General features: G+C 41.0%; 1 pseudogene; it reads right to left on the reverse strand.

The window, feature by feature from the left end:
- Positions 1–344: 344 nt before the first annotated feature.
- LOC118679319 lies at positions 345–11,816 on the reverse strand (annotated as a pseudogene).
- Between the last annotated feature and the right edge of the window lie 865 nt (positions 11,817–12,681).

Below are 12,681 nucleotides of genomic sequence, written 5' to 3' on the forward strand. Positions count from 1 at the left end.
GCTAGTAAAATTGATAGCAGAATCCAGATGGTTCATATCTTAGGAAAATGACCTTTTTAATGTATCTGTAGGCTCTCAAACAGGCCCACTGATTTGTGAGTGTGTTTACAGAAGCAAATGCGCAGGGGCCTCCTTAGTGTGCATACCAGTTCACCTAGCATTCCGGAGGGAGTGGGCACTTGCCATGCTGTAATATACTCACAGTCACAGGCAAGCTCTTGTGATGAAACACGCTCTACAGCCAGAGTTTGTGCAGCCATTCAGACTCCCAATCTCATTAAAAGGTGCACCAGGGATTTTCTGCAGGCTCCTGCCAAATTGGCACAGGACTGGAGGAGCTGGCCTCATACAGATGCCTCAATCTCTAGATGTTGCTCCTCGGGGAGCTGAGAGCATGTTGGTGAGGTGAGAACTTTACTCCAGTCATCTGAAGCAAATAGTGGCAACAACCAGCCATCAGCAGAACTCAGCAGGCTCCTGAGAAATGAAATATTTCCAGTTCACCAATCTAAATAACTGTGGCCATGGCTGGGCAGTCTGTATAAACTACTACTACAGCCTCGCTGCTCCATGAAATAGTCACCTGTTGTCTGCTGCCAGGCCCAATAAAGCACCTCATTGGCTGAGTCATCGAAACGTTTCCTCTGACAGCAGCAGCTTTCAGCTCCAGCTGCACGGCCAAGTGACATAACAAACATACCCTGGCCCTGGGCTGGGATATGAGCGATTGCTTTACCAGCAGATTAAAACATATGCCCTGCTGTTGGGGATGAAGTGCCAATAGTCCTTGGAAACACATTGAAAAGAACAATGGTCTGAAACCTGTGGATGGATTCTGTTGAAAAGACTCAGTGTTTCAAAGCCATGACATAAGCCTTTCTTCTCCCCTCAGCACTGCTCCGTCCATATGTGTGTACATGCAGGCACATGCCATCTTATCTTTCAATCGTGTGCTAGAGGTCGGGTTAAATCCCATAGGATCTGTCCCACAGATGATTTTTCGGCCTGCCAGGTGCCTCCTTTTCTCTTGGGGCTCCCACACTAAAAATAAGTCTGTTATTTATAAACTATAAATTACCAAAGTTTATATGACATTTTCCAGATTCCCTCAGAAATGTCTCTATACAAGTTTGACAGATTTCCAAATCCATCCTCTGTGGATGTGGCACACCTACATTTCAGTACAATTAAACCTTTTATGTATCTGAACTGTGTGGAGTGGGTCAAGTACAAACTCTCGTAGTTAGCATGACTAGGACTGACCGGTTGGTTAGTCAGGACACATTGGTAACACATAAAGATTCCAGATATTAACCTTAACCATTTATTTCAACTTCAAACACATGAACGGGATCAAGTTGTATCTTATCACCTTTCTTACGTAAACCATATCTACAATTATTTGCAGATATTTAAGTAGAAATTTTGCAAAGAAATTTAAGTACAGAATTTTGCTCCTTTTTTAACAAAAAAATGTTAGTACTTTACAATTGTTTCTTTCATTTCCAATTTGAGAACAATTTTTTATGAGTTTATGAGGGTCCTTAAAAATATCCAGTTAATTTTATTATATTCAGTAGTTCTTTCTTAATACTGGTATATCAGTTGCATATTGGATTATAGTATACTAAAAAATATAAGTGATCTAACCATTTTAGAAAGTGCAGAAATTTGTGTTTAGGCTAAAGAATAGTTTTGTTAGTTTCAAGCTTTCTGTACAGCAACATATGTCAGTCATTGTATTTAAAGACAGAATGAGATGCATTGGCGAATTCAGCACATTGAGTTAACAAAGAATAAGATAGTTTCTGTTGTGCTATTTCTTGTTGGTTTTTTGTTTATATGACATTTTCCAAATTGTTTTTTATGTGTTTTGTTTGTTTGTTTGTAAATAAAGTGGATGGGCTGTTTTCTCCTCTGTACCTTATTAAAAAAAATAACAGACTTTATTTTTTAGAGTAGTTTTACACTCATGCAATATTGAGCAGAAAGTAGAGTTCTTCCATAAGTCTCCTTACACACGTGCGTGCGTGCACACATACACACTCACACACACACACACACCAGCTTTTCTCACCATCAATATCCACCACAGAGTGATACATTTATCATAACTGAGGAACAAACATTGACACATCATTTTCAACTTAAAGTCCATAGTTTAAGTTGAGGTTTACTCTTGATATTGTATGCTTTGTGTTTTGACAAATGTATAAAAATAAGGTTTCATTGTCTTAAAATCCATTATGTAGTGGGAGACTAACAACATTCTTTTCAGAAGTGATAGATCCAGTAGACAGAAAAATCAGTAAAGATATGTGTGGTGTGTGCCACTGAGTTGGCTCTGACTCCTGATGACCCCGGAATGAGTAATGCTGAGCTGTCTTGAACAGCCCTGCTCTGTTCATGTAGAATAACATCTATGGCTTATTTTTTTAGAGTCAGTCCATCTTGCATTTGGTCTTCCTCTTTTTCTACTGCCTTCTATTCTTCCTAGTATTATTGTCCTTCCGCCCTGCCCGCCCTCTCCAAAACCAAAAAGAAACTGCCTTCTTATGATGCACCTGATGAAGGACAAATTCAGTTCTGTCATTTTTGTCTTCAGCAGTGTTTCAGGCTTCTCTATAAGTACTTTGCTTAGTGAGGATATAAGTACTTTGCTTAGTTTGTTGGAAATCAGTATTAATGAACTTGATCTACTTGTCATTTATAGAACCCATTTAGAAACATCAGAACACATAATCTCCTTGAGCCAACAGAAAACATTCACCAAGATAGGTCACAGTCTGAGCCATAAAACACACCTTAAAATGTTTAAAAAATAGAAACCATACAAAGTATGTACTGAGGCCACAATGGGTTTAACCTGGAAATCAATAGCAGAATGATAGCTGAAAATCCCAGGATACTTGGAAATTAAGGAATACATTTCTAGATAACACATGAGTGAAAGAAAAAGTATCAAAAGAAATTTAAAAATATTTTAAACTAAATAAAATTGAAAAAATAACTTATCAAAATGTATTGGATGCAGCTAAAGCAGTGTTTACAGGGAAATTTATAGTATTAAAAGCATATATTAGAAAAAAAGATCTAAAATTAATAACCTAAGCATTATCTTAGGAAATTAGAGAAAGAAGATCAACTAGAATTTTAAATAAACAAAAGAAAGAAAATAAAATTTAGAGCAGAAATCAATGAAATTGAAAACAGGAAAACAATAGTGATAATCACAAAACTGAATGCTGGTTTTCAAAAGGGAAGAAAATTTAAAAAATCTCTAGGCAGGCTAACAAAGATGAAACAAGTTTCAAATTGCCAGTATTAGAAATAAAAAAAAGAACACCTCATCCCATAGACATAAAAGGATAATAAAAAAATACTCTGCCTACAAATTTAATAATTTTAATGAGGAGGGGAGAGGAGAGACAAGGCATGGGAGGTTGGCTGCCTGCCCCAAGGAGGGAGCTGGCCCTTGGCCCCCCTGGGAAAGGGGCCGTCTGCCACCACCCATCCCTGGTTCCCCGTCTCAGTCTGGGGCCTGAAGGCCCTGGCAGGGTTGGGAGAGGAGGCGACAGTCACCGGGCCGGGTGAGGAAGGAAAGGACACCAGCGGCCCACCACCATGCAGTTCCTTGCCCCCTCCCCCCTTCCCTCGCCACCGTGCCATGGGCAGGCAGTGGGCTGATTGGGGCCTGCTGGCTGGGGGGAGAGATAGGGTGTGGGAGGTTGGCCATGGGCCCCGAGAAAGGAGCTGGCCATTAGCCCCCCTTGGGGAAGGGGCCACATCTGCCACTACCCACCCCCAGCTCCCTGTCCCAGCCTGAGGCCAAAGGCCCTGAGCGGGGTCAGAAGAGGAGGCACGAAAGGAAAGAACACCGGATGCTGATGCCACCAGCCGGCCATGGGAGATTGGCTGTGGGAGTGCACTGACCACCAGGGGACAGCTCCTGCATTGTATGTCTGCCCCTCAGTGGTCAGTGCGCGTCATAGCGACTGGTTGACTGGTCATTCCCGTCATTTGGTTGTAACAATCGCTTAGGCTTTTGTATATATAGACTAGAGGCCTGGTGCACAAAATTCATGCACCTCTGGCATCCAGCCGCCTGCCCCCCCCAATATTCATGTATTTTTGTATATGTGTATATGTATGCATATTTTTGTTGTTGTTAATCCTCATCTGAGGACATTTTTCATTGATTTTTAGAGTAGAAGGGAAGGTGAGAGACAGAGAGCGAAACATGGATGTGAGAAAGACACACCAATTGGTTGCCTCCTGTACATGCTCTGACTGGATTGGGCTGAAACAGTGCCACTGACAGGGAGACTGCTGGTGGCCTGCTGGGGCTCAGGTGTTGAGCGTATGGTGGTTTTCTGTTTCTGCAACCACTTCTGGTAGGGGTCCCTCTGTAGGAGCTGCTGATATTGTGACCACTTTCTGTCTTGATCTTCTTCTTGTCCTCCTGTCCTGACTGTCCAACAAATTGCTTCTTCTTCAGGTCCCACTTGAGCTGCTGCTAACCCCTGGTCAGGCTGTGGGCCTCATCCCCCATCAGGTCCAGGACAGCGCCAGCCACATGCTGCTCAAAGGTGCCCTGTCCCCACCAAAGCTCAAGCTCTGTTCACTGTTGAAGCCCTTGGGCCAATAGTGGACATAGAAATCCTGGTCCAGTGGCCAGGCCTCCTCCCTCTACCTCTTGGCTCCCCACTCAGGTCCTGGTTGCTGCCGCTATTTCTGTCCCATGACCTCTGTGAAGACGTCCTCCATGCTCTCTCCCTCCTCCTCCTCCTCCTCCTCCTTTTTCTCCTCCTCCTCCTCCTCTTTCCCAGGCTGCTCTGCCTGCCACATTGGGCAGCTTTGGGCTGGGCCAGCCAGACCCTCCTGCTGCTCCTGCCGGCCCTGCTGGAACCTGGCGATGGCCTTGCAGTCCTTGTGCCATTTGGCCCGCATCACCAGGTTGCTCAGGTCCCGGTTGGAGGTGTTGATCTCAAAGATGGTCTCTTGTGAGCAGTACTGCTTGATGCTGTCCACCAGCCTCAACTGCTGCAGCTCCTCCTCCTCAAAGCATGAGCTGAAGAGGGGGTGCAGGGCCAGCCCCATGAGGTCAGCTCCTTGGCCCGCTTTATGGACTCTGGCGAGGGCACCAGCTGTGAGGGCACGTACCGCTGCTGGACATTGTAGGCCATGTTGCCCAGGCCCCACAGCTCCAGCCGCTCCTCCAGGGTGTTCTTCAGGTTGCAGTCCTTGTCATCCATCACGCTCTGTGGCACCCAGCACACTGTCCACGACTGTACCTGAGGGGTCCTCCTGGGTGCGGGCAAGGGTGAGGGCACTGCCCAGAAACAGATGCAGGTCCAGCAGGTAGGGGACCTCATCTGGGGTCACCAAGGAGTAGGCTGTGCCGCTTCGGCCAGCCTGGGCCACATGACCCACGCAGTGCAAGAAGAGCTTGCTATTGGCCAGGAAGCTGAAGTTGATGATGTTGCCCAGCAGCGGGATGTCCAGGTCCCGGGCTGCCAGGTCAGTCACGATGAAGGTGGAGTACTTGCCATGGGTGAAGTTGGCCAGGTTGATCTTGTGGGCCATCTGGTCCAGGGTGCTGTAGATATGGGTGCAGCTCACCTGCTGGAGCTACCTTGGCCCTGTGGAGACCAAGCGGCTGGGGGAGGCAGACGCTCAATGCCTGAGCCTGGGATGGGGGTTGGGGCAATCAGGGGCGGGGGCGGCTAAGGGAGGAGCCAATAGGGGCTGGATGGGACAGTTGGCCACTGCAGTGCGCATCATAGCCAGCAGTCATTCTGCTGTTTGGTCAATTTGCATATTAGCCTTTTATTATATAGGATAGCCATTCTGACAGTTGTGAGATGATATAGCATTATGGTTTTAATTTGTATTTTTCTGACAATTAGTGATGTGGTGCATATTTTCATATGTCTATTAGCCATCTGTATGCCCTCTTTAGTAAAGTATCTATTCAGACCCTTTGCCCATATTTAATTGGATTGTTTGAATTTTTTGGTGTTGAGATATATGAGTTCTTTACAAATTTTGGATGTTACCCCCTTATCAGATGTATCATTGATGAATATATTTTTTCCATTCAGTGCATTGTCTTTTCATTTTGTTTATGGTTTCTTTTGCTGTGGAAAAATCTTTTTAGTTTGATGTAATTCCATTTGTTTATTTTTTCTTCTGTTTCCCCTTGCCTGAGGAGATATATCAGAAAAAATTACTAAGAGGAACATCAGAGATTTTACTGCTTATGTTTTCTTCTGGGAATTTTATGGTTTTCAGTCTTATATTCAAGTTTTTAATCAATTTTGAGTTTATTCTTGTGTATGTTGTAAGAAGGTGGTCTAGTTCCATTTTTTGTATATATCTGTTCTATTTTCCTAACACTCTTGGATCCCATTGTATGTTCTTGCCTCCTTTGTCAAATATTAACTGACCATATAGGTGTGGGTTTACTTCTGGGTTCTCTAGTCTGTTTTATTGACCTATATGTTTGTTTTTAAGCCAGTATCATGCTGTTTTGATTACTTTATCCTAATAATATAGTTTGATATCAGGTTGTGTGATTCCTCCAACTTTGTTCTTTAAATTCTATGTTATGTTTAAGTGTTAGATAACTTATTCTGAGCAAGGATTGCAATTTCATGCTTCTGTCTGTTAGTAATTTTGCTCATAGTTTTGTATCGTTTTGGTTTTTGTTTGTTTGTTTGTTTTAGGTAGAACACTCTTCAGCATTTCCTGTAATGCAGCTCTTATGCTGGTAAATCTCTCAACTCTGTATGCCTGGAAAATTCTTTATTTTGACTTTATACCTAAAGTATAACTTTGCTGGTTATATTATTCTTGGCTGGTGATTCCTCTCTTTCAATAATTTAAATATTTGATTTCACTTTCTCATAGCTGTAGGGTTTCTGCTGAAAAAAAAATTTAATGAACTTTCCTTTATATGTTACTCTTTTTTGCCCTGGATGTCTTGAGAATTCTTTCTTTATTGTTAATTTTTGGCAATTTTAATTTAATGTCCCTGAGAGAAGGCAGTTTTGGATTGAAATAATTAGGTGTCTTGTTAATGATGAGGAAAAATAAGACATTTTTGGAGGGAAGAACAGCGGCCTGACTCTGTACCTAGTTAATCAGTATCCCTAACGCACAGCCCTGTTAGCCTATAGTCTAGTCCAGTGATGGCGAACCTTTTGAGCTCGGCGTGTCAGCATTTCGAAAAACCCTAACTTTGGTGCCATGTCACATATAGAAATTTTTTGATATTTGCAACCATAGTAAAACAAAGACTTATATTTTTGATATTTATTGTATATATTTAAATGTCATTTAACAAAGAAAAATCAACCAAAAAAAATGAGTTCGCCATCACTGGCACTGCCCCTTCCTTAATTATCTGGCCTTGCAAGACCTGTTTACCTAAATACTCCCATTTTACAGAGGCCATAAACTATGAACCATACACAACCCCTAGAGGGGGTTATCAGCGCTGGCACCAGGCCTTTAGGTGTGGTCTCAAGGCCCCCATCCCAACACACATGGCTTTTTGCAAAGCCCGAGAACGGTCCGGAAGTCTGATCCTTATTTGGGGGACAAAGAAACCAAGGGGTATAAAGTGAAAACTTCCTCCATATTGGTTTTCTCAGGATTTGGAAACAGGTTCCCCTGCGTCACAGTACTAGCACATCTGAAAATAAATGTTTTTTTCCTGTTTCTCTGAGTACTCCTGTGTGTATTTTCCAGTCGCCTGGTAAATTCTGTAACATTAGCTTCTTGTATTTGAGGGTGTAGTTCTTTCCACAGGTTTGGGAAGTTTTTTATTAATTATTGTTTTGAATAGTCTCTCTGTTTCCTTCTCCCTTTCTTTTCCTTCTGGTATAGCAATTATTCTTGTACCGCTTTTTCTAATGGAGGCAGTTAGTTTTTGTAAAGTTCTTTCCATTTTTTTTAACTCTTAATTCTCTCTTCCACCTGAGTCTTTTCCAGATTTCTGTCTTCTATGTCACTAATTATTTGCTCCATCTGGCCTACTTTATTCCCTAAGCTAGCTATTTCATTCTTTTTCTCTTTTGTTGAATTCTTCAGCTCCAGAATTTCTGCCCGGTTATATTTTATAGTTTCAATATCTTTAGTTCAGTTCTCTTTTTATTCATTGATTTTATTTCTGAATTTGTTGGATTGCCTTTCTGAGTTTTCTTGTATCTTGTTGATTTTTTTTTCAGAATTGCAATCTTGAATTTGCTGTCACTTAGATAACATTATCATGTCTTTATGTTTATTTCTCAGAGATTTATTTCATTTCTCAATTTCCTTGTTATCTGGTTATTCATTGTGTTTGATAGGTTATTTCTCTGGATATTGTTTTGTTTTGCTTTTTTCTTTTCAGCCCTTTTACAATCTGCTGAGTAAGGATTTCACTGCCCGGTGGGCCACAGGAAGATGGGGTGGGCAGATTCCCCATCTGCAGAATACTTTGTTTAACGCAGGTGGATTTTGGAGTGCTGCATTTTTTTTTGCATTGTTTCTCTGCCCTTAACCATGGGCTAAGCCTTAATATGTGCCAGCCACCCAGGCCCAGCTGTCTTGCTCCTCTGGTCTGGTCTGCCTAATGGGTTCTGTACCCCAGCCCTTCACTGCTGTCATATCTCTTAGGGCCATGTTGAACCATGTTGAACCCAGGCCCACACAGTTTCTGCCTCTGTCCTTCTCCCTCCATACCCATTCTCTGCTATTTTCTCAGAAACACCCACATTTCCAGTGCTCCTGCGAGATGTCTCAGACTGGTGTATTTAACAAGGAATACTTTATTGAATTGTAGCTGTCTAACTTGTAACTTCAAGGGGAGAGACTTGGTAGCACCATCATGCTGCTGATGACACTGCTCAATAGTTGTAAAACTCATAATATACGATGAAAATTTGCATATTTGCATCATAAAAAGTTGCTTCTCCTCAATTTATAGAAAGCAACAACTAACTTTCATGTGTTTAAGTTTTTTAGATCTTCTGCAAGTTTCTTCTATTTTTCTAAATAATATGCTTCATATTGCTATTTCTTGACTTAATAAAATTTAAGCAACATTAATTGATTTCCTGCTATCATAAATAAGGATGTTGCTCATTTGAACTGTATTCAACTAGTCAAACATTCTCCTCCAAATATAATATTAAGAGCAAGATCAATTGCAATCCTAATCAAATGGTATAAATATAAAAATTTATCATACTCCCATTAATAGGAGTATTGTGTGACTCCTCACACTCTAAGATAAAAACATTCGAGTTTCTTCACTTTCCTCTCTTTTTCTTCTTTCTTGCACCTAAGATTCTTCTATTCACCCTAATATTTGTGAAGTCCAGGACATGATTCCATATGGAGCCTCATCCAGGATAAGTCTAAATATTTAGGAATTACATATCAAATGAATAAACTGCTTAATAAAATATCTTATAATCTTCTAATATGAAAAACATACCTACTGCGGATTAGAAATTTCAGGTTTGAAATTAGATTATCTGACTTTAAATCTAGATGGAATTTAAATGGAACCACTCTTTAATGTCATTTCACAGAGTTAGAGAAAATCTAGATGCACCCAAACAGTATTTATATATATAAAAGGCTAATATGCAAAGTGTCTTCTCGGGAGTTCAACCAGGAGACCAGGAGTTTGATCCCTCACCATGATGTGCGCTGACCACCAGGGGGCAGTGCAGAATGAAGGAAGGCCCTGGCCAGCAGCCGGCAGCTGGCAGCTGGGGAAGTGAGGCCCCGGCCAGCAGCTGGCAGCCGGGGAAAGGAGGCCCTGGCTGGCAGCAAGGGAAGGGAGGTCCTTGCCAGCAGCCAGAAGGAATGCCCCAGCCAGCAGCTGGAAGGCCACGATTGGCCCTGATCACCAGCCAGTCCTACGGATCCTACCCATGCATTAATTTCGTGCACTTGGCTTTAGTCCATGAATAAAAGTCAGCTACATCTCCAGTGTCAGTTTCATAGGAGCTTAGAAGAAGTCTAGATGAAATAATGCAGCTTATGCTTAAAGAACTTCAGAGTCACAAACACTTCTTAAACCTAACTTGTAGGTGGGAGAGCAAATCTGAATGACAACAAAAATATTTATTAATAAAACTTGATGATTATTCTCAAGTATGAGTTTAAATATAGATTTAAAACCCAACTATCATAGCTAGTCTCTATTCTAAGACATTATACATAAATTATCTAATTTCATTCTTCCTCCGATATGTTGAGATGGGAATTTTGTCACCCACCCTTCTATATGGTGGAACACTAACACTTAGAGGAGTTAAGTAAATTGGAATAGTGGAGCCACAACTTTAGCTCAGCTCGTCTGATTCTAGGGATTTCTGTCTTTATCACTATGTGGTCTGCCAATGTCTCATTTCCTGTGTTTGTTTTTACAACCCAGTAGTTTGACTTCAAGTTGTTATCATGAAATTCCTCTTTTTATATTCAGTAGTCTCTTTTATAGCTATGGTTTTGATAGAATGATTGCTTCTAATCAGTTTTATGAAACTGATTTTGGAAAATTGTTTAGATAAATTTTTAAAATTAGATTTAAATTGACTTGAGTTCATTATTTTAACTACTGAATCATCTTTTAAAAGCATTTTTATCAAAATTATTGGGGGTAATACTGTTTAATAAGATTATATAAATTTCAGGTGTACAACCTTTTAGCACAATATCTGTATACTCCATTGTGTGCTCACCATGCAAAGTGCAGTTTCCTTCCCTAATCATATATTTGATCCTCTTTGCCCCCATCGCCCTCATCCACTCCCCTTCCGTCATTCTGTGTCTCTATGAGGTTTTTATGGTTTGTTTTTTTTATGTTTGTTTTGTTTAATTTGTTGCGGTTTTATATCCCACATATGAGTGAAACCATACAGTTATTTTTAAATAAGTTTTAGAAAGTATCCATGGGTTCTAGGTTTCTGAATCATTATATATTTGAAACTACCTTTAGGTAATTATTAAATAACAGCTTTACTGTGTATTGGATTTTGGAGTCAAAATATTTCTCCTCAGATCACAGTATCTATAACGTAATTGTTCAGTAAGCTGCTGTTGTAGAGGAGCAGCCTAAGGCTTCTGTGGCTTTTGTTGCTATCATTGTTCTTCACAGTAAGCTATTTTAATTCCTGAATGCAAGGAAGATTTTAAAGTATAATCTTATATGCAAATTTTGCTTTTTATTAATTCCATTGGTCCTAATATATTAATTCTATTTTCTATTTTACAAAAGAATAGTGATATTGTTTCTAAGTTTATTTTTTATTCAAAATTGTGTATTTTTGTTCTTTTTTGTTTTTTGTTATTGTTCATTAATTTTCTTTTTTAAGAATACCAGTTATTCATGTATTACATTTGTTACCTAATGTCCCAATTTCAGTCATCAGCTTTTTGTTTCTCTTTATTTTCAACTTTATTTTTGCATTCTTAGAGAATCTTCTAAAGCTTTTTACCTTATTTGTTGAAAATACTGTATTTGTTTTCTGAAGTGAAAAGTATGTGTTTTCCTCTCTTCAGCATCACAGAGTATTCCAGGTCTTGTGTTTCTAATCCAGATGTCAGAGAAAAGGTGGGCAAAGTGCTTTGTTACTTTCTTTGGGTGGGCAGAACCACTTCATTTTGTGGTAAATCATTTGTAGACTAAAGATAATTTTTAATAATCTAACCTCCTTGTGTTTAGAGTTACTTTCTCCCAGATTCTGGCTAGACATTAACACTTTATGTGTTTGTTAATCAAGTTTTGAATTTCCATAATTTTTTCCCACCTGCATCCTGATAGGTATATAAGCTGAAAAACCTACAACTTAGATGCCATTATAAATCATGGCCATTGCTATACTTGGTCTTTTAAAAATTGAAGTGAAAGTCCCATAACATAACAGCAACCATTTGAGAGTGAACAATTCACTGACATTTAACACATTCATAATGTTGTGGAACCACAACATCTGTCTATTTCCAAAACATTTTCATCACCTCAAAATAAAGCCCACAGCATTAAGCAGTTACTCCACATTCCCAGCTCACATCTCAGCCCATAGAAACCACCAATCCTCCTTTGTCAGCATGAGATTACCTATTCTGGATATGTCACGTAAGTGGAATCATAAACCATGTAACCTTTGTATCTACTTCTTTAACTTAGTTCATTTAGTTTTTGAGATTTACCCATCTTATAGCATACTAGAGGCCCAGTGCATGAATTCATGCATGGGTGGGGTCCCTCAGAGTGGTCTGTGAGGATTGGGCCAAAACCCGCAGTCGAATGCCACCAGCAGCTCCTACCTGCCGCTCCTCTCATCCTGGCCCCACTGCGCCTGCTGTGGGCTCACGCCCAATCAGTCCCGATCGGGAGAGGCTCGCAACACCACAGCAGCACTCACCAGCCATGAGCCCTGCATCTGGCGCCCTCCCCAGGGAAGTGGCTTAGGGGATAGGGCTGAAATTGGCTCTCTGACATCCCCTGAGGGGTCCCAGATTGCAAGAGGGCACAGTCCAGGCTGAGGGACCCCACTGGTGCACAATCGGGGCTGGGAAGGGACCGCAGAAGGTCTCCAGGGCATGTCTGGCCCATCTTGCTCAGTCCCTATTAGCCGGTCCTCAGCAGCAAGCTAACCTACTGGTCAGAGCATCTGC

Source organism: Myotis myotis, unplaced genomic scaffold, assembly GCF_014108235.1.
Source record: "Myotis myotis isolate mMyoMyo1 unplaced genomic scaffold, mMyoMyo1.p scaffold_m19_p_24, whole genome shotgun sequence".
Taxonomy (NCBI): domain Eukaryota; kingdom Metazoa; phylum Chordata; class Mammalia; order Chiroptera; family Vespertilionidae; genus Myotis; species Myotis myotis.